At 38.7% G+C, this 19,201-nt stretch overlaps 1 protein-coding gene and 1 long non-coding RNA gene across 4 annotated transcripts in view; one reads left to right on the plus strand and one right to left on the minus strand.

Annotated features, from left to right (window-relative positions):
- LOC146395190 (uncharacterized) overlaps positions 1–19,201 on the plus strand; it is a 104,072-nt gene that overhangs the window by 84,732 nt on the left and 139 nt on the right. Inside the window, exons 5-7 of one of the 3 annotated variants that reach the window (XR_014831918.1) lie at positions 362–384; positions 6,133–6,398; positions 15,884–19,170. This is a non-coding gene — a long non-coding RNA (uncharacterized LOC146395190). Of the gene's footprint in view, positions 1–361; positions 385–5,921; positions 6,399–15,883; positions 19,171–19,201 lie in introns of those variants that run through there. The other 2 variants (XR_014831917.1, XR_014831916.1) reach the window with 2 other exon arrangements.
- LOC146395191 (uncharacterized) overlaps positions 9,055–19,201 on the minus strand; it is a 31,698-nt gene continuing 21,551 nt past the window's right edge. The window contains exons 2-3 of the transcript XR_014831915.1: positions 14,042–14,193; positions 9,055–11,029 (exon numbers count right to left, since the gene is read on the minus strand). The gene's annotated coding sequence lies outside the window, so the exon portion shown is untranslated. The remainder of the gene's footprint in view (positions 11,030–14,041; positions 14,194–19,201) is intronic.

Below are 19,201 nucleotides of genomic sequence, written 5' to 3' on the forward strand. Positions count from 1 at the left end.
CTCTGCTCTAAGTAGTTTGAGATCTAATGATTTTTACATAAATCTTCTCTAGGATAAGAACCCAAGATACTTGCATCTGACGAAAAGAATTTCTCTGATCCTTTTGTCTTGAGCCAAAATCAATCTACATTTAAAGTTATCTCAGTTTTCACACTGAAAGACACAAAAAGCCACAATCCCAATTTATGCCCTCATGATTTCATGCTAGCCAGCCACACTGAGTTTTAAGCCTGCAGAGCTGAGCTTAACTGTTTTCATATTCCCTCCTTTATATAAATCTCCCATTTCCCTTTTCTATCAAAATGCATTTAAAAAAATTCTATTGTGGTATAGTTGACTTACAATTTTGTGTTTCTTTCAGGTGTACAGCAAAGTGAATAAGTTGTACGTATACATTTATCTGTTCTTTCTCAGATTCTTTTCCCATATAGGTTATTACAGAATATTGAGTAGATTTCCCTGTGTTGTACGATAGATCCTGTATATATACAAATATACAAAATAGTTATATACAAAAATGATTATCTATTTTGTTTATAGTAGTGTGTATATGTTAATCCTAACTTCCTAATTTATTCCTCCCTCCCATGTTTCCTCTTTGGTAACCATAAATTTGATTTTGACATCTGTGTGTTTGTTTCTATTTTGTAAATAAGTTCTTTTGTATAATTTTTTATTAGATCCCACATAGAAGTGATATATGATATTTGTCTTTTTCTCTCTGACTTCACTTAGTCTGACAATCTCCAGGTCCAACCATGCTGTTGCAAATGGCATTATTTTGTTCTTTTTGTTGTTGTTCTTTCTCTCCATTTTTTTTAATTGTTATTTTCCCAATACAATTTTTTGCTTTTGTCTTTTGTCCTTTTAGAGCCACACCCACAACATATGGAGTTCCCAGGCTAGGGGTCTAATCAGAGCTGTTGCTGCTGGCCTACGCCAGAGCCACAGCAATGCCAGATCTGAGCCGCATCTGTGACCTACACTACAGTTCATGGTAACACCAGATCCTTAACCCCTGAGTGAGGCCAGAGATCAGACCCACAACCTCACGGGTACTAGTTGGATTTGTTTCCACTGCACCATGAGGGGAACTCCACATTTTTTTTTTTTACTGTACAGCGTGGTGACCCAGTTACACATACATGTATATATTCTTTTTTCTCACATTATCATGCTCCATCATAAGTGATTAGATGTAGTCCCCAGTTGTTCTTTTTTATGGCTGAGTAATATTCCATTATATATATGTTCCACATCTTTTTTACCCATTCCTCTGTTGATGGACATTTAGGTTGTTTCCATGCCTTGGCTATTGTAAATAGTGCTGTAGTGAACATTGGGGCTCATGTATCTTTTTTTTTTGTCTTTTTTTTGCTATTTCTTGGGCCACTCCCGCTGTATATGGAGGTTCCCAGGCTAGGGGTTGAATCGGAGCTGTAGCCACCGGCCTAGGCCAGAGCCACAGCAACGCTGGATCTGAGCCGCGTCTGCAACCTACACCACAGCTCATGGCAATGCCGGATCGTTCACCCACTGAGCAAGGGCAGGGACCGAACCCGCAACCTCATGGTTCCTAGTCGGATTTGTTAACCACTGCGCCATGATGGGAACTCCTGTATCTTTTTGAATTATGGTTTTCTCCCAATATATGCCCAGAAGTGGGATTACTCAATCATGTGGTAGTATGATCTCTATTTAATTTTTTAAGGAAGCTTCATACTGTTCTCCACAGTGGTTGTACCAATTTGCATTCCCACCAACAGGGTAGGAGGGTTCCGAAAATGTAATCTTTAAAATGAATTATTTTTATGATCATTGACCAACAGATCTCAATACCTCAATGACTAAGGACACAATCTGTTAACATAGGCCGTGGTATGCAAATCATAGCCAAAGAGATGATGTTCTAATGAAAAATTAAAGACAATTAAAAATGAAAATGGAGTGTATTTCTCTCTTTTGTAAAATCACCCAGTGGAGAAAATGTAAAAACAGTGATTCAAAAGGATGGTCAATTTGTATCAATCTTACATTTCTGCCCACCCTTCTGAAAAATTTACAGACATTTTAGATGGAACAAACTCTTAAGGGAACAGAGCAGTTTCCTCCCCAAGGTGACCTCTGAAAACATATTCTCTATCATGAAGAAAAAAGTGAACTCATAATACTTTTTCCAATTAATACTAAAATTTATTTAATTTTATAAAAATGTCTAAGAAATTTTGACTACATATTTTAATTTTTTGACTGTTTTAATTTTTGTCTTATATTGGAGTATAGTTGATTTACAATGTTGTGTTACTTTCAGGTGTATGGAAAGTAATGTAGATATACATATATGAACATACACCTTATTAAATGCTGTTTGTGAATTTAATAATATTAAATTTTATTTAATTGCAATTGCAATAGAAAACCTAAATTCTTTCCCTGATATTATTACTTCACTAGAAGTTTTGTGAAATCAGGGGGTTGAATTTACAAGGTAATATTTAAAAGTGTTCAATTCTGCATATGATTTTTATTATTAGAAGATTGTTCAGATCAAAGACTTTTTGGATCAAGTGGGTATGTGGAAGGGAAATAAAAGTTTATCCAACTAAAAATGATACTTAAGAATCCTCTAAAGGAAGTCAGAGTATAGAAGAAAAAAAAAATATGACCATAGGTAGATGCCATAAGAATCAGCACAGTCAAAAAAAGATTTGTGATAAAGAGAGGATTCAGATTGAGGAGAAATATTCTGACAAGCAAGGAAAACAGTCATACATGGATAACCTGATACAATGTCATAGTCTGGATTCAAGTGCAGGTAAATACAGAATTAAAAGATAGAAACCTAAATAAATAAATAAATAAATAAAAATAAAAGCGTTCAATTCTGAAGTTCTTTGTTCTTTTAGTTAAGGGCAGCTTTTTTTTTTTTTAGGGCTGCACCTGTGGCATATGGAAATTCCCAGGCTAGGGGTCGAATTGGAGCTGTAGTGGAAGGCCACAGCCGCAGCCACAGCATTTCGGGATCCCAGTCTCCTTTGTGACCTACGTCACAGCTTGTGGCAATGCTAGATCCCCGACCTACTGAGCAAGGCCAGGGTTCAAACCCAAGTCTTTGTGGATACTAGTTAGATTCATTACCACTGACCCACAAAAGGAACTCCTTTAGTAAATAAGCAATCACAAGAGAGTCTCTGTCTTTGTTAAATTGGAACACACACATATTACTTAGGCATAAAAATAGGTATACTGGGAGTTCCCATTATGGTGCAGTGGAAACGAATCTGACTAGGAACCATGAGGTTGTGGGTTCGATCCTCGGCCTCATTCAATGGCTTAAGGAGCTGGCGTTGCGGTGAGCTGTGTTGTAGGTCGCAGATTCGGCCTGGATCTGGCATTGCTGTGGCTCTGGCATAGGCCGGCAGCTGTAGCTCTGATTAGACCCCTAGCCTGGGACCCTCCATATGCCACAGGTGAAGGCCCCCCCCCCCCAAAAAAAAAGATATACTTGTATTAACCATCACAATGCCACCATTTGGTATTTATTCTACATTATTATTTAATCTAATCTGTAGGAAATTACCCAATGATTCCTAACATTGAGTTTTCTTCTTTGTTTCTTCTTTTGATTTTTTTTGAATTCTTTTTTAAAAAGATGTTTACGCTATTAAAGTTGATTTACAGTGTTCTGTCTAAAATTGAATTTTAAAATGAAAAGTGCACTAGTGATCAATAGGGTATATTTTACAATTTTAAGCTTCCTCCCCAATTAAAATTACCCACCATCCCTTTCCTTCATTGAACTGCTGTGCCATTTTCATATTTTAATCTACATTACTCACTTCACTTTCTTCTTTTGATTTCTTCCTCTCATCCACCCACCTAATCTACCCTTTAAAAACATATCATAATCGGAGTTTCCACGGTGGCACAGTGGTAACGAATCCAGCTAGTATCTGTGAGGACGAGAGTTCAATCCCTGGCCTCCCTCAGTAGGTTAAGGATCTGGTGTTGCTGCAAGCTATGGTATAGGTCACAGATGTGGCTCGGATCCCGCGTGGCTGTGGTGTAGGCTGCTGCCTACAGCTCTGATTCAACCTCTAGCCTGGGAACTTCCATATGCTGCAAGTTCAACCCTAAAAAAGCCAAAACAAACAAAAAACCCATAATTTTTATTTATTGCACATTATCCTTTATTTGTGTTTAAGTAAATGGGTTTTTCGGGCTGTGCCGGTGGCATGCAGAAGTTCCTAGGCCAGTGATCAAACCCATGCCACAGCTATAATCAGAGCCACAGCATTGACAACACCAGATCCTTTATCCACTCAGGGAAACTCCTAGATAATATACTTTAAATCTAGTTTATTTAGCAATTTTAAACAGTATCTGCTGACTTTCTACTATGAAAATCCAGAGTTTAACACCTTCTGCTGCCATTCTATCTTACAAATCTTGTTAAATTTGTATTTGTAGCTGTCCAATTAGCTATCTTTATTATTTTTAAAAAATATACCTAATATTTATTTCTTACACTATTGGACAGCATCCCTTGAATTATGTAAGATGTGGAAATCATTATTTCCTTACTTCTCACCATCTTGATCTCAGTATCCCTCCAAACTTTTTTCCCGTATATTGTTACTTTTATTTATTTATTTATTTTTCTTTTTAGGGCTGCACCTGCAGCATATGTAAGTTCCCAGGCTAGGAATAGAATTGGAGCTGCAGCTGCTGGCCTATGCCACAGCCACAGCACTGTGGGATCCAAGCCTCATCTGCAACCTACACCACAGCTCATGACAATGCTGAATCCTTAACCCACAGAGCGAGGCCAGAGATCAAACCTGTATCCTCAGGGATATTAGTCGGGTTTGTAACCCACTGAGCCACCATGGGAAGTCCTCATTACTTTTAAATTGTCGAGGTTTGTAATCTGTACATTCTGTTCTATTACTATCATAATTTAATTTTTGTCATGTTTTAGGTTTCTAGAAATGTAAATCTAGTAGACAGCATTGAGAATATTGTGAGTTTGAAAATACTGTAAAATCAAGCAGCGTGGTTAAATCTCTTGGAAATGCAACCCCACACTCTTAATCAGTGCTACTTGAAGCAAAAGTTTCTTAATATTAAGAACAAATAGAATGCTGTTTCTCATATCCCATCACTTATTCAGGATCATGCTTCAGTTTAGTTTACTTCAGTTGAGTACCATGGCTTCATCATTCAACTTTATGTTCTTCTTGGATTCTCTTATGCTTTTCATTTACCTTGTTAGTGAAGAAATATCCTGGCCATTTTTGTTTGTAGATCGTAAAGCTTTTTAATCATACCATTTAATATAGGAAATTGACTGTCTTCTTAAAGACTATCTCTGGCAGCCCACTAACTTCCCTTTATAATTTGAATTTATGATCTTATATGTCTGCTGCTGAGCTGTAAACCTGGGATTTAATTTCATTGCTCTATTGGTCAAATTCACATTTTTTTACATACCGAGTATTCCTCTTTCAACAAAGAAGGTGTTTTATTGGATTATATCATCTAGTAATTTTTTTTTCCAAACTCATGCGAAAGAAGTAAACCTTCTGAATTTGCGTATTTGAAAGTGGCTTTCTTTTCCTTTCACACTGGACTGGCGCATTTCAGTTTTCCAAGAAAAACATCAGCTTTCTGTAGTAGTTTTGCATGTTATAAATGCATAACTTTAATGTGTTCTTACCCCTCAGAAATTACAACACAAGTGAATCAGTTGCACAGTTAGGTGATGAAATAAATTCTTAGTCATCTTTTCATTAGCAAGCACGTTCATGGTGAAGCAACACTGGTGGGAATTCAAAAGTTTCATTACACAGCCCTCCTGGGAGATCCTTGGGGAATTACGACACACTTTGGCATATTTAGAAATGTCTTTTTTCCTGCCCACCTCTTATACAGGCATAACTGTGTGGTGGGTGCTTTTGGGAATGTTTCAGTATCTTCTGTGAACAAAAAGAAATGCAGACATGTTGGCAAAGCTGATTGTTTTCTTTGTGGATCTCACACTTGCTTTGGCCATTTTTGTTACCCTCTATGCTGTTTACTTAATAGCAGCCACAAGTATTTGCATCTCAGTTGTTGTCTCTATCTTCAAAGGGAGGATGGAATAAAATTATGACTTCAAGAAGGGCAGAGTCTGGGTACTGGATTCTTGCAATGCTACTGGGAAACCATTTGCAGGCAACCTAGAAGGAGACAGCTCTGATGCATCCTGTCCATTTTCGAGCCCCGAGGGAAGGAGCCTTCTGGCCCAAAGACAGTAGTCCGCTCTTCTAAAAAGTAAAGAGCTCTCTGCCATGGAGGAGACACACAGGAAGACTTCCCAGATGCCACACCCACCCAACTGAGAAGGAGTTTCTAAGGTGAGAATGTTCAGCTTAATTCTCCCTTTCGCAAGTGACATAATATGTGCATGTTTGAGGTGAGAGGAGAAAAACAACCAACTGCCTTCCAGTACTGCCTTCCATTTTTCAAAGATGGAATTGGTGGCCTCTATGGGGACTACAAACAATTTTTGTTTTCAGCTAAAATTCCCACTTACCCAGGCAATTAGGGAGTCCTACTTGTAATATTTTCTCTCCCAAGCATTGGTTAGACACTGGTCAAAAACTGCTGAAATGTCTGTTTCAATCTTCTCTAGTAGTTTGGCTAAAAGGCTTGGTAGAAGAGAAAGTTAGAAAAAAAAATTTCTTTCCTCTATGAGTTGTTTTGTCCTTGACTTCACGTGGCAAAGATAATCCATAAAGTCTTTGAGAGGACAGTGTATTTTCAAAACAGTCCTTGGAACAAAAACAACGTGTGAGCATATGCAAGAAAAGAAAGCAGATTTCCTCTGGTTTTGGTTTGGTGTCCTATGAACACTAGAGATTGTCATGTGAAACACTGCAGGGTGATCTAGAAATAACTTGAAACCATTAAACTGGATGCATTGGAATTACCTGGGTTCCTTGTCCGTTTCACTGCATTGGTCCAGTGGAAGCAGATGAATAAGTTTTGTCTTTGTTTTTGTCAGATAAATAGCCATTATAGGGGTCTTGTGTTTGAGTTTTTATGGTACAAATCCAAATGTTTTATAGCAAGTATGTTTTTCTCAAGAACAATATCTGTTTAGTTTGAAGAAGACTCTGGTAAATTAATTTAATTTTAGCAGCTGTGATTACAGCTTCGTAAAACCAAGCCCTTGTCCTCATACTTCATCTTCTTGTGGACTTTTGACATCTTAACTTTTAAAAGTATTTCTACCCCCAAAACTAAAAAAAAAATTTTAGTCTATATGTTAGATAACACCTAAATGTATGTAAGGTACTCCTTACTGAAAAAGTAGCAGTTGTACTCAATAAGGACAAATAATAAGCTTAGCCTCATGGACAGTAAATATTTAAACTTTTAGTAGATCTTAAATGTTCTTACCACAAGAAAAGAGAAAAAAATAAAATGGTAACCATGTAAGGTGAGGTGTTAACTAGCTTGATTGTGGTGACTACTTCAATACATAGATTTATAGTGTATATAATATATAATGACATATAATGTATACTATATATATGAAGTGTGTGCACTATATGCATATATATATATATATATATACACACACGCATTAAGTTGGATACCTTACATATATATAATTTACAATCATTAAGTTGGAAAAAAAAGAAATAGGGAAAAAGGTGTTCAAAGATTAATAAAAACATAAACAAAGAAAAAAACTTAAACTTTTAGAAAACAATGAGTTAGATTTAGTATGATACTATCCATGTTTGTCAGAGCATTTGTTCCAGAGGACAATAACTGCTCTGCAGAAGAAATTGATACGTTGTACTGAGTAAGTGTAGATTGTAGTAAGGACCTCTTAAATAATTCTCCATTACATAGTTAAAACTTTATATATGGATGCAGACGGGATGACTTATCTGATAGGGTGTGGGGTGCACACCCTACAAATTTTCACCTTTAGCTACAGACCACCTCCATGGAATTTACAATTATAGAAGCATTATTTTGTGATAAGGTTTTCATATTCTAAAAAAAAGCAATTATCATGCAAACATCATGGAAGAGGTACACAGAGTATGCTTCTTCTGGTCTTGAAATCTTAGTTCACTCAGTGATATATAGAGAAGGCCCAGAGGGAAGAAGGCACAGCTTAGGTCAGTTTTGGTTCAGAGGAGGCAGAAGCCCAGGTCCTGTATGTGAGACAGTGCAGGGAGTCAGGAATCCTATAGAGAACCCAAGGGCCAGGGTAAGAGAGGGGAGAGAAGGAGGGGAGAGAAGAAGGGGAGAAGAGTAAGAGGCCAGGGTAAGAGAAGGAAAGAGAAGGAGGGGAGAAGTGGCGTGACATGTGAGCCTTGGGTGGGATTAAACTAAATCATATGTTTGTTAAATCATAAACATATGATATTGCCTTGCCAAGCTCTTGAATACTTAAGAAACTTCTATATTTGACTGTGCTAATGGAAACAAAGATTGATTGTGTGGTCTTTGCCGTTTTTCCCAGAGTGCTCTTACCTCCTGTGTGTTCCTAATGTAAAAGATTAAGGTCAATGGTAATGATTTAATAAGAAAGGAAAGGAGAAATTTTTTTTTTTTTTTTTTTTTTTTTTTTAGGGCCACACCTGTGGCATATGGAATTTCCCAGGCTAGGGGTTGAATCGGAGCTATAGCCACTGGCCTATACCATAGCCACAGCAACGCCAGATCTGAGCTGTATCTGCGACCTACACCACAGCTCATGGCAATGCCAGATCCTTAACCCACTGAGTGAGGCCAGGGATTGAACCTGCGTCCTTATGGTTACTAGTCAGATTCGTTTCCACTGAGCCTCATTGGAAACTCCATACTTTACATTTTGAATATCTTTTTCCTCCATTTTTTATTTTTATTTTTTAGTTTTCTGTTTTGGCTGTGCCTGCAGCATGTGAAAGTTTCCGGGCCAGGGATCGAACCGTGCAGCGGCAGTGACGCAAGCCACAGAAGTGACAACACTAGATCCTTCACCTCCTAGGCCACCAGGGAACCCCCTTTTCCACTTTTTAAAGTTTTATTGAAGTATAGTTGATTTACAATGTCGTGTTAATTTCTTCTATACAACAAAGTGATTCGGTTATACACATGTCCATTCTTTTTCAGATTCTTTTCCCATCTAGGTCATCACAGAATACTGAGTTGGGTTCCTTGTGCTATACAACAGGTCCTCGTTGACCATCCATTCCATATATTCCCTCCACCACAGGCTTATCTTACAGCTGCCTTTAGAGAACTTAGCCCCGTAGGGCATTGGATTTGCAAGAACTGCCAGGTTTCCGTAGCTCCCTTGAGGCCCTTTCCACATCCAATGTTGTGACATCCTTTTGCCTCTATGTGAGTCTGAGAAACTTAAAGTTAGTTCTGTTAAGTTCTTTTTTCTTTCTTTCTTTGTCTTTTTTTTTTTTTTTTTTTTTTTTTTTTTTGGCTTTTTAGAGCCACACCTGCAGCATATGGAGATTCCCAGGATAGGGGTCGAATTGGAGGTGTAGCCAACAGCCTATGCCACAGCCACAGGAATGTGGGAGCTGAGCAGTGTCTGTGACCTACACCACAGCTCACTGTAACACTGGATCCTTAACCCACTGAGCGAGGCCAAGGATCCAGTCCACAACCTCATGGTAACTAGCCGGATTTGTTTCCGCTGCGCCGCAATGGGAACTCCAGTTCTGTTAAATTCTAAATGCTGTTAGTGAGAATTCATTTCTAAGCCATGTTATTGACTAGCAATTCAATGAAATCTCCTTTTGGCTTTATTTTATAGAACGTGGCAGCACACAGTCTTAAAATTAAAAAAGACCTTGGAAGTCACTGAGTACACTTCTCATTCAATTAAGAAATACTCTCTACCAATATTCCTGAAAGACGGCTGTCTAACGTCTGCTTACATATTTGTCATGGTGCACAAGGCAGCCTCTTGTTAAGAAGTTCTTTATAAAACCCAATAGAAAATAGGTTGAGTCCCCACAACTCCCATCTCTTCATTCTATTTTTGCTTTAATAAGCAATCTTGAAAATGGTTAAGTACAATGACTTCGGTGGAATCAAATTTTAAGAAGAAAGAGGAGCTTCTCTCTTTATGAATTTTCTGGTTACTACTCACACCATTAAACAGTGTTGCCCTTTTAAATGAAATCTTAAATAGATGTCATTTACGATCATAACTCTCAAGTTAAATCTAGAGTGTATACTTTAATAGAAGATTCTTAGTATTTTCTGACTTTTTGTCCATATTTGTTAGGCAGGAATTTTGAAATTTCTTTCTTGGAAGTTTCCTGAAGTCTGGGAGTGTTGCCAGTTTGCAGCGCATTGGAAGAACAGCATTGTATTAGCACATTTATAACTATTAAAATATAATTCTACTGCACTGACCTGATTTCACAGTACATCAAAAATTTAATTCAACCCCAGATGACCTCACAGATGTCCATTAATTTTCCAGTGGATGCTGTCATTTGGAAGATCAGATGAATTTGAACATTTTGTAAAACTGGCAACCTTGTCAATAAAAGTTCTTGTGAGTCCAGAAACAGTGAAGCTATGCTAATTTTTTATAGACTGAGCTCCCCTTTAATCAAAGCCAGCTGAGAGTGGAGAAACTTGGGAAATGGGTCTAGCTGTGTAGTTTCTAGTGGAAATGGCACCAGCCAAAGAATCTCTAGCACTAATGAGGGAAGTGACCATGGCTAGGATCCCCATGGCTTTGTGACTAGGTTGGGGGGAGTTCCAGTGTTAGAAGCCAAAGGTTTTCTGGCTTTGTGGATGGCTGAGGGAGAGACACTCTTGAAAACTACAAGGTAAGGAGGGAACTCAAGTCCCGGAATGGATAACTGCTGTCCCTTCTGTTCCTGCTGACAGGTCTAACAAATTTACACTTTAGGATCTGGGAGTCCAATCAGGATGTTGGCCATATCTCTTACTGGCAGGTTAGGTGCCTTAAGTGACTGCCTCCCAAAAGCCTCTGTTCACCCATCTGGAAAAAAAAAAAAAAAGCATGTGAACTCAATGATGGAAGCCTCCTTGAGGTCTAAAATACTATACATTTTATAGAATAAAATGATTTCAACATATAAACTATGGTCAGCCAGGATGGCAATTTACACAGCAGATCTCTCAGCATTTCTCAAAATGTGTCGCCAGTACCTGGGGGATACCTGAGATGTGGAAACCCCAAAAGGACAAGGTAACAGCTTTCAGAGGATGTATGGAATTGAGGAGAAAACTCTTGAAATAATTTTCTTTAAAGATCCAAATTTTATTTATTTATTTATTTATTTTGGCCACACCCACAGCATATGGAAGTTCCCAGGCCAGGGATTGAATCCGAGCTGCAACTGCCATAGCTGCAGCAATGCCAGATCCTTAACCCACTACACCAGGCTGGAAATCAAACCCTCACCTCCACAGTCACCTGAGCTGCTGCAGTCAGATTCTTAACCCAGTGAGCCACAGTGGGAACTCTGAGACCCAGATTTTACCTCCCTATCTCCATCACACCACATGCTCACAATTAAAGAGTGACATCGCATGCACACATGTGTCCTGTAGTCATCAATCACCCCTAATTATCGATTAATTCAGACAGGCTATCCAAACTTCTAAACCCAAGCTTTTTTGTTATATTTGCAAGCAGGTCACCTCTTTTGTACTCAGTATTGATCACTTAAGATTACTTTTCCAGCAGGCTCTCAATTTGTTCATTCATAAAATGAAAAAATGGTGTAAATAATATTGATAGCAATTCTTGGTCTCTCTTATTATTGTAAGGGTTTATTGAGTAGATGCTCTTTGCTACCCACCGTACTGGTGGTTTGTCAAAGCAAAGAAACATAATACATAGACTTTGACTTCTAAGAGTTCCCATTATGTTTCAGTTTGAAAGGATCCATGACCTAGACATGAATTCAAAACCTCAAAATAATCAATTAGTTAAATGAAATTGACTGCTTTTCAAAAGTTAAAGTTTCAATAAAATCTCAGTGTGCCAATGTTAATTTTACTCATTTTTAAACTCCTCTGTCTTTAATAACTGAATCGATCCAAGTTTTCCAATTGATTTGCACTGTAAATCATCTTTGTAAATCATCTTAGAAGACAGACTTTGCTAAAAGTAAATGATTGTTTAGCAATAATTTCTTGCATATGGCATCAAAAACACAGGCAAAAAAAAAAAAAAGAATAAAACTACATCGAAATAAAACTTCTGTTCATCAAAGAACACAATGAACAGATTGAAAAGCAATCCATGAGATGCAAAAATATATGTGTAAATAATGTATCTGATAAAGTGTTAATATGCAAAATATGTAAAGAATTATAACTTGGAGTTCCCTTGTGGCCTAGTAGTTAAGGGGTCCAGTGCTGTCACTGCTATGTTGTGGGTTTGATCCCTGACCCCCTAAAAAAACACTATAATTCAACAACAAAGCAAACAACCTGATTACCTGATTATAAAAATGGGCAAATGACTTGAATAGACATTTCTCCAAAGAAGATATATAAATGGTCAATAAGCACATGAAAAGAGGTTCAACATCACTAATTATTAGACAAATGCAAATCAGAATCACAGTGAGATACCACCTCACACGCATTAGGATGGCTACTCTTAAAAACTGGAAAATAGAAAATGTTAGTGAGGATGTGGAGAAACTGGACTCTGTGCACTGTTGGTGGAAACGTAAAATAGTGCAGGCTCTATAGAAAACAGTATGGTGGTTCCTCAAATAATTGAAAATGGAATTACCATATGTCTAGCATTTCCACCTCTGTGTATATACCTAAAAGAATTGAAAGCAGGGTCTCAAAGAGCTATTTATACACCCATGTTAATAGAAGCATTTCTTACCATAGCCAAAGGTAAGGGTTTACTGGGAAATGAAATCAAGTATTTCTTTGTATTCATGAAAATGGCAAAAAAAAAATTATGAAAGAGACAACCACTGGTTGGAGATGGAGGAATCAGGAGGGTGTAGTGGTGGGTGGAGAGTGGAGGAAAAAGACCCAGAGACATGATTCTGGGTAATTGTCATCTGGATGCATGAAATGTGCCAAGAGGTCCAACCTAATGGAAGAAGCTGGCAGAGTGTCTGCAGCCAAGTCAAGGCAAGGACGTGGAGAGCCTGAGTTCCCTGGTGAACTAATAGGTTAAAGACCTGGCATTGTCACTGCTGTGACTCAGGTCACTTCTGTGGTGCAGATTTGATGACTGGCCCAGGATCTTCTGCACGGGGGGCGGGGGGGGTTCGTGGCAGTGGGAGAAGGGGAGGAGTTCCTGTTTGGCTCTGTGGTAACAAACCCAACTAGCATCCATGAGGATGTGGGTTCAATCCCTGGCCTCACTCAGTGGGGTAAGGATCCAGCACTGCCTGAGCTGTGGTGTAGGTCATAGATGCAGCTTGGATCCCACATTGCTGTGGCTGTGTTGTAGACTGGCAGCTGCAGCTTCAGTTTGACCACTAGTCCGGGAAAACTCCATGTGCGGTAGGTGCAGCCCTAAACAAAAACAAAAAACAAAAAGAAAGAAAGAAAAGGAGACCCTGTAACAGGAATCTGTATGAAAATGGGCCCATGCTTGGGCAGGGAGCCCCTCAGAGCATCTGGACCAAAGTCATCTCTGCAGCTTCATCTTTTAGGACCCTTCCCCAGGGACCACACTGGCCATCACAGAGATTCTTAAAGTTCTAAAACCCATTCTTCTGATTTATTTGTTTTTCAGTATTGACTTAGAAAGAGTTTGGAAAAGATATCCATTCAGGAGTTATTTAACATACCTGGACAGGAACAAGATTCAATCTGTGCTATTTGTGGGCAGGCATACATATCACTTCAATAGAACTGTTACTGAGGCAAAGCTCTTTGTTCCCTCTACAAGAGGAGATTAGAAAGGACAGATTCCTCATCCAGAAAGAAGCCAGCTAATTGAAACACAATTTGTTTTGTTACTTTGATTTGAAAGTACATTTTAAACAAGCTGCATAGATACCATATGGCCTGTCAGGAACTTGACATTGAAGAACAATGTATGATTTGTGCTTCATTTCTCCCTGCCTTTGCCCTTGCTGTTTGTCATGGGTAGGACATTCATGTGTTCATTTTCTTTCTTCTTTATTTGTTAAACTCCAAACCAGGTTTCAACTAAAACAAAACAAAACAAAACAAAAAAAAGAGAGAAGAAAAAAAGAATTGTTTCAACTAAAATGCCTCCTTAGTGAAGGTTTTCCTGGTAACAACAGGCAAAATAAATCTCCACCACTATTACAAGTCTATAAGATTTTTTTCATACCCCTAAGCATAGCATTAATTTTATATTGTGTCTGTATTTGTACCTCTATCTCCTTTATTAAACTACAAGCTCTTCGAGAACCAGGTCCAGAAATCTGCAGTCTCTAGAATGTTATAGATTTTTAAAAATATTAAGATAAATGCATTACAAATTAAATACAAAACTTAAAGCATTTTATGTCAAATTGAGATTTATTCATATTATAAACATTCGTCCCCATGTTCAATTTTTGATTGCAGTAATGGTGAAGGTACCCAGCTTTGCTAGGTCTACCTCCAATTTTAGTCAATTAAAATGCTTTTAATGCATCAAGGTTATTATCTTTCTAAAGAGAATAATTCTTCTCTATTAGAGGTATTCATTACTTAGAAAACTAAATATAGAACTACCATATGTCCCAGCAATCTCATTCTTGGGCATATATCTGGGAAAAACTTTCCTTGAAAAAGATACATGCACACGTATGTTCATTGCAGCACTATTCACAATAGCCAAGACATGGAAACAACCTAAATGTCCATCAATAGATAAATGAATTAAGAAGATGTGGTATATATACACAATGGAATACTACTCAGCCATAAAAAAGAACAAAATAATGTCATTTGTAGTAACATGGATGGAATTAGAGACTCATATTAAGTGAAGTCAGTCAGAAAGAGAAAGACAAATACCATATGATATCACTTATATCTGGAATCTAATATACAGCACAAATAATCCTTTTCACAGAAAAGAAACTCATGGATTTGGTAGTAGAAAATTTATTCGGAATCCAGCTATTTCTCAGAAACCCTAGAGCTGAGAATTGCTAAGAAAGCTTTCCTTGGGTGACTCTTCTCGAATCTTTCTCTACTTTTAATTTCTTTAGATTGCTCACATATTCTGAAATTTATAAGGCAATCTTCTCAGTGTATGAAAAAGATATTAAAAACAAAAACCATAATTGTTTTAGAAGTATACTGGAAATTAATATTTCAAAATATGTGTATTCTAATACTCAAGTGCCATTGGCCATCAGGTGGCTTGAGAGTGTCTCATGTATCAAATATTAAGGCTAAAGTTAAAAATTGCACAATTTTAGCTCTAGAAAAAAGTAGTTTAAGGCTTCTGAAACTTTAAAATATTCGTGAATCACTGGCCATCTTGATAAAATGCAGATGTTGGGCCAATAGCTCCAAGGTGGGGCCCAGAATTCTGTGTTTCCAAAAGCTCTTTGATGATACTGATGCTGCCAATCTAAAGACCACACTCTGAGTTAGGGAGGCATTAAAGGCCTCAACTAGTTTAGCTCCTATTGTACAGACACAAAATATGGCTAGTATTCACAAAACATGGATACTTGTTTTTTAATTTAAAGAAACACACAAAATTTGCTTAAATATTTGAAGCTAACAAACATCCTATTTGTGTGACATGAATAATATCTGAACAGACTGTTATGAGTAATATAACATCTGTAGCTCTTAGAAAATAAAACACAGCTAATTAGGGATAGCATGAATTATGCAATCATTACTTTCAATGTTTTCTTCTTTCTAGGTCATTCAAACTGCCATCTACACATGCAGAACAATGAAATTTTCATAAACAAGCAGAAATACCCAGGAGGCATGAAGAATTATAATGCTTCAATAATGCATGTGCTATGACATTATAACCTCAGAAAAGATAGATTTCATAAATCTAAAACCTCAACCTTGAAGAGGAGAAACATGCTATTCAATGACATAGTACTAACGCTTATTGAAATGCCTGTGGAGCTTGAAATCTAGAGCCATGAAAATGTTCAAGAATTATAGTGAAAAATGTTCCTTCCTAATGCCTTAGCTAACCAAACATAAGCTTTCTGGCCACTGTGGCAAAACTGACCATTTCCTTTGTTGGTCTCATCACGGTCCAAAAGGAGGCTCCTTTAACTACCTGACTGAAGACATGTGTGAAATTGGCTTCCTTCTAGCTTTGACCCGATATGATTCCTCTTTCCACCATAACACCCTGTCAATACTTGTCACATTTACGGGATTATATATTTTACTTGCTCTGATTATTCAAGTTTTTCCTATTATTTTCCTTAGATGATCCCTAAACTTTAGCAACTGCATCTCAGCTGCTCTGTATTCTCAACAGTGCCCATCCAAGGTCTGTGAATATCAATAAACATTGTTCAGAATCAACAAATCCCTGCAAAATCTATAGCCACTGACATAAATACTGTATATCCCAAGGAAATGTGGAAATTAATGGAAGAGTACCACCAGATGAGGAATGAACTTATCAGAGTTCTCAAAAACTCAATAAGAAGATTCAGAAGTTGAGTCCTAAATATTTGTTCATTTCTTTACAAATGGTTAATTACTTAGAGTGAATCACAGAAGTTCCCGTTGTGGCTCAGTGGTATCCATGGGGATTTGGGTTCAATCCCTGGCTTCACTCAGTGGGTTAAGGATCCAGCATTTCTGTGAGCTGTGGTGTAGGTCGAAGACACTGCTCGGATTTGGTGTTGCTATGGCTGTGGTGTAGGCCAGCAGCTGCAACTTCAATTTGACCTCTAGCCTGGGAATTCTGTATGCTGTGAGTGCGGGCCATTAAAAAAAAAAGAAGAAGAAAAAAGAAAAAAAGAGAAAGTGAATCATCAATAATGGTCTAGATGGAAGCCAAGATGAAATCATGATGGTGTCAACACAACAGCTGGGCTGGGAAGGTATGTGAGAAGCCATTGATAAAGGAGAAATGGGGGAAGTTTGTCATTTGGAATGTGACCCTAAGTAGCACTTGGTTTCCTGGAAAGCTGAACTGGACACATCCAGCTACTTTGGGCAGTTCCATTCCAAGGAACTGGAGTGGGAGACTGGAAAGTAAAACAAAGGTGTTATGCACCACTTCAGGTAACTGGGGCTCAATCCTCCAGGGGGTGCTCTAAGAAGCTGCATGAAATACACCTCAAAATTGTCCACCAGAAGGACGAGACATTATCCACCAGATCTCCTCCTGTTAGTCCAGTGTTTCTCAGGGGGTTGTTCATGACCTTACACTTCCAGGATTCTGAACAGCTGAGTGGTTTCCCAGAAGGCATTTTAAGAGACAGCAGAAGAGAAGGGGCAGGGCAGAAAGCATGAGATCATTGCTGCCATGGACATAAGAGGCTGCTGGGTGACACCTGCACCAGGCTGATTGCTGTAAAAGGTGGGCCAAGAGGGTGTGACCTGGGGCACAAGAGGAGGCTGACACCTGCTCCTAGGTGCACACGAGTCTAATGCAAATCTGTGTGCTCTGGAAATAGTAAGCGCAGGATCATACCCATCTCTTCTGGACAATAGTCAGAGAAAGGGGCACTCAGAGCAAGGGAACAACCAGAAAGAGAAACCATTTTGGATTGACACAGAAGAAGCCAGGCCATTGGCGACGTTGCCCTTGCGTAGGACCCAAATCTACTATTTCTGTGTTTCAAACCCAGACCAACACCTGGGTGGAAGTTTTTCTTTCTGTTCACTTTTTTATTTGTTTTTTTTTTTAATTTTTATTTTTTAGGTATTTGCTTGCCACTTATTTTAATTTTCCCACTCTGGCAGAGTGATGCCATCTGCCAGCCATTTTTTATCTGCACATAATTTATTGCTTTAGGCGCTCCGAGTTTTGTGCATTTCAGGGAAAGTGCTCAGCTTTTTCTGCTCACAACCTGTCTCAGTTTGGGTTGTTCCAAAAGCAACCTGAGGCAAGGATGTTTAACAAGCAGTTTATTTGGGAGATGCCCCCTCCCCCAGGAAGTGCTGCAAGGGAGAGGGGCTGAGGGAAGGAAGGGCAGGCAGTAAGGATAGGTCTCACTGAGTGATGGGGAAGCTGGGGTGTCTATGCACCCCTCCACTTCCTCACTGGGTGAAGATTGCTACTGGAAGCCTTACTCCTTGGTGCTTCCATGCAGGCAGAGCAAGCTCCCCTAGTGTCAAGAAAGCCCCCAGGCAGAGAAGCCAGCAGAGACATGTGGCTGGTTGAGGTGGGGAGAGGGGTTACTACTGCTGCAGTGAATCCAGGAGCTGGCTGAGAGGACACGGATTGGGGCATCAGTAGCTTTTACTATACACCCTGATATTATTTGGCAAAGGGCAGCATGTCCAAATACAGAGAAAAATGACAGCAACAACCTCCTTCTGGCATGCAGGTGGAGAGAAGAATCGTGTATTAGCAAAGGGTTAGAGGCAATTCAACTTAGCTTTGAAACTGAGATTACTAATTAAACTCTGCAGACAAAAACTTCAAAATGGCATGAGATCCCTTCAATGAAAATCTCTTTTGCCAGTGACTAAAGAACAAATTGGGAAAGCAGCCAATGTCATGTTTATTACTCTGGCCTATGAATGAAGGACCTCACTGAACCAGCACTTAGCGCAGCTCCCATGTGAACAGGAGGGTTCATATAACCATTGAGGGTTTTATGATTCTCTTGTATTGGTCATTGCTCTGGACCATCGTCAAGGCGGAGCCACTCTTAAGATGATAAGGGTTTTGCCCCTCTTTTTGCTCTACCTGATGCTTTTTGATGGAAAAGCCAGAAGACAGTGTGTGAAAACTTGACATGCAGGCAGTGGATTTTACTGGGGATAGAACTCTGGACAGAGCACAAATGAGCAGCCAGGAAGAAATTACTCTCAGGGGCTTTAGAGGTTAAAAATTCACCCCAATTCTTTATTTCCTTTTAATAAAATTATACGAGTTCTGGTTGTGGCTCAGCGGAAACAAATCTGACTAGCATCCACGAGGATGCAGGTACAATCCCTGCCCTTGCTAAGTGGGTTAAGAATCCAGCATTGCCGTGAGCTGTGGTGTAGGCTGTAGGCACAGCTCAGATCCCATGTTACTATG

The sequence above is a fragment of the Sus scrofa genome, chromosome 17 (genome assembly GCF_054392235.1).
Source record: "Sus scrofa isolate SSC_HxYL_T2T_F1_AM1 chromosome 17, Sscrofa_HxYL_maternal_Yorkshire_Landrace_v2.0, whole genome shotgun sequence".
In the NCBI taxonomy this organism is placed as follows: domain Eukaryota; kingdom Metazoa; phylum Chordata; class Mammalia; order Artiodactyla; family Suidae; genus Sus; species Sus scrofa.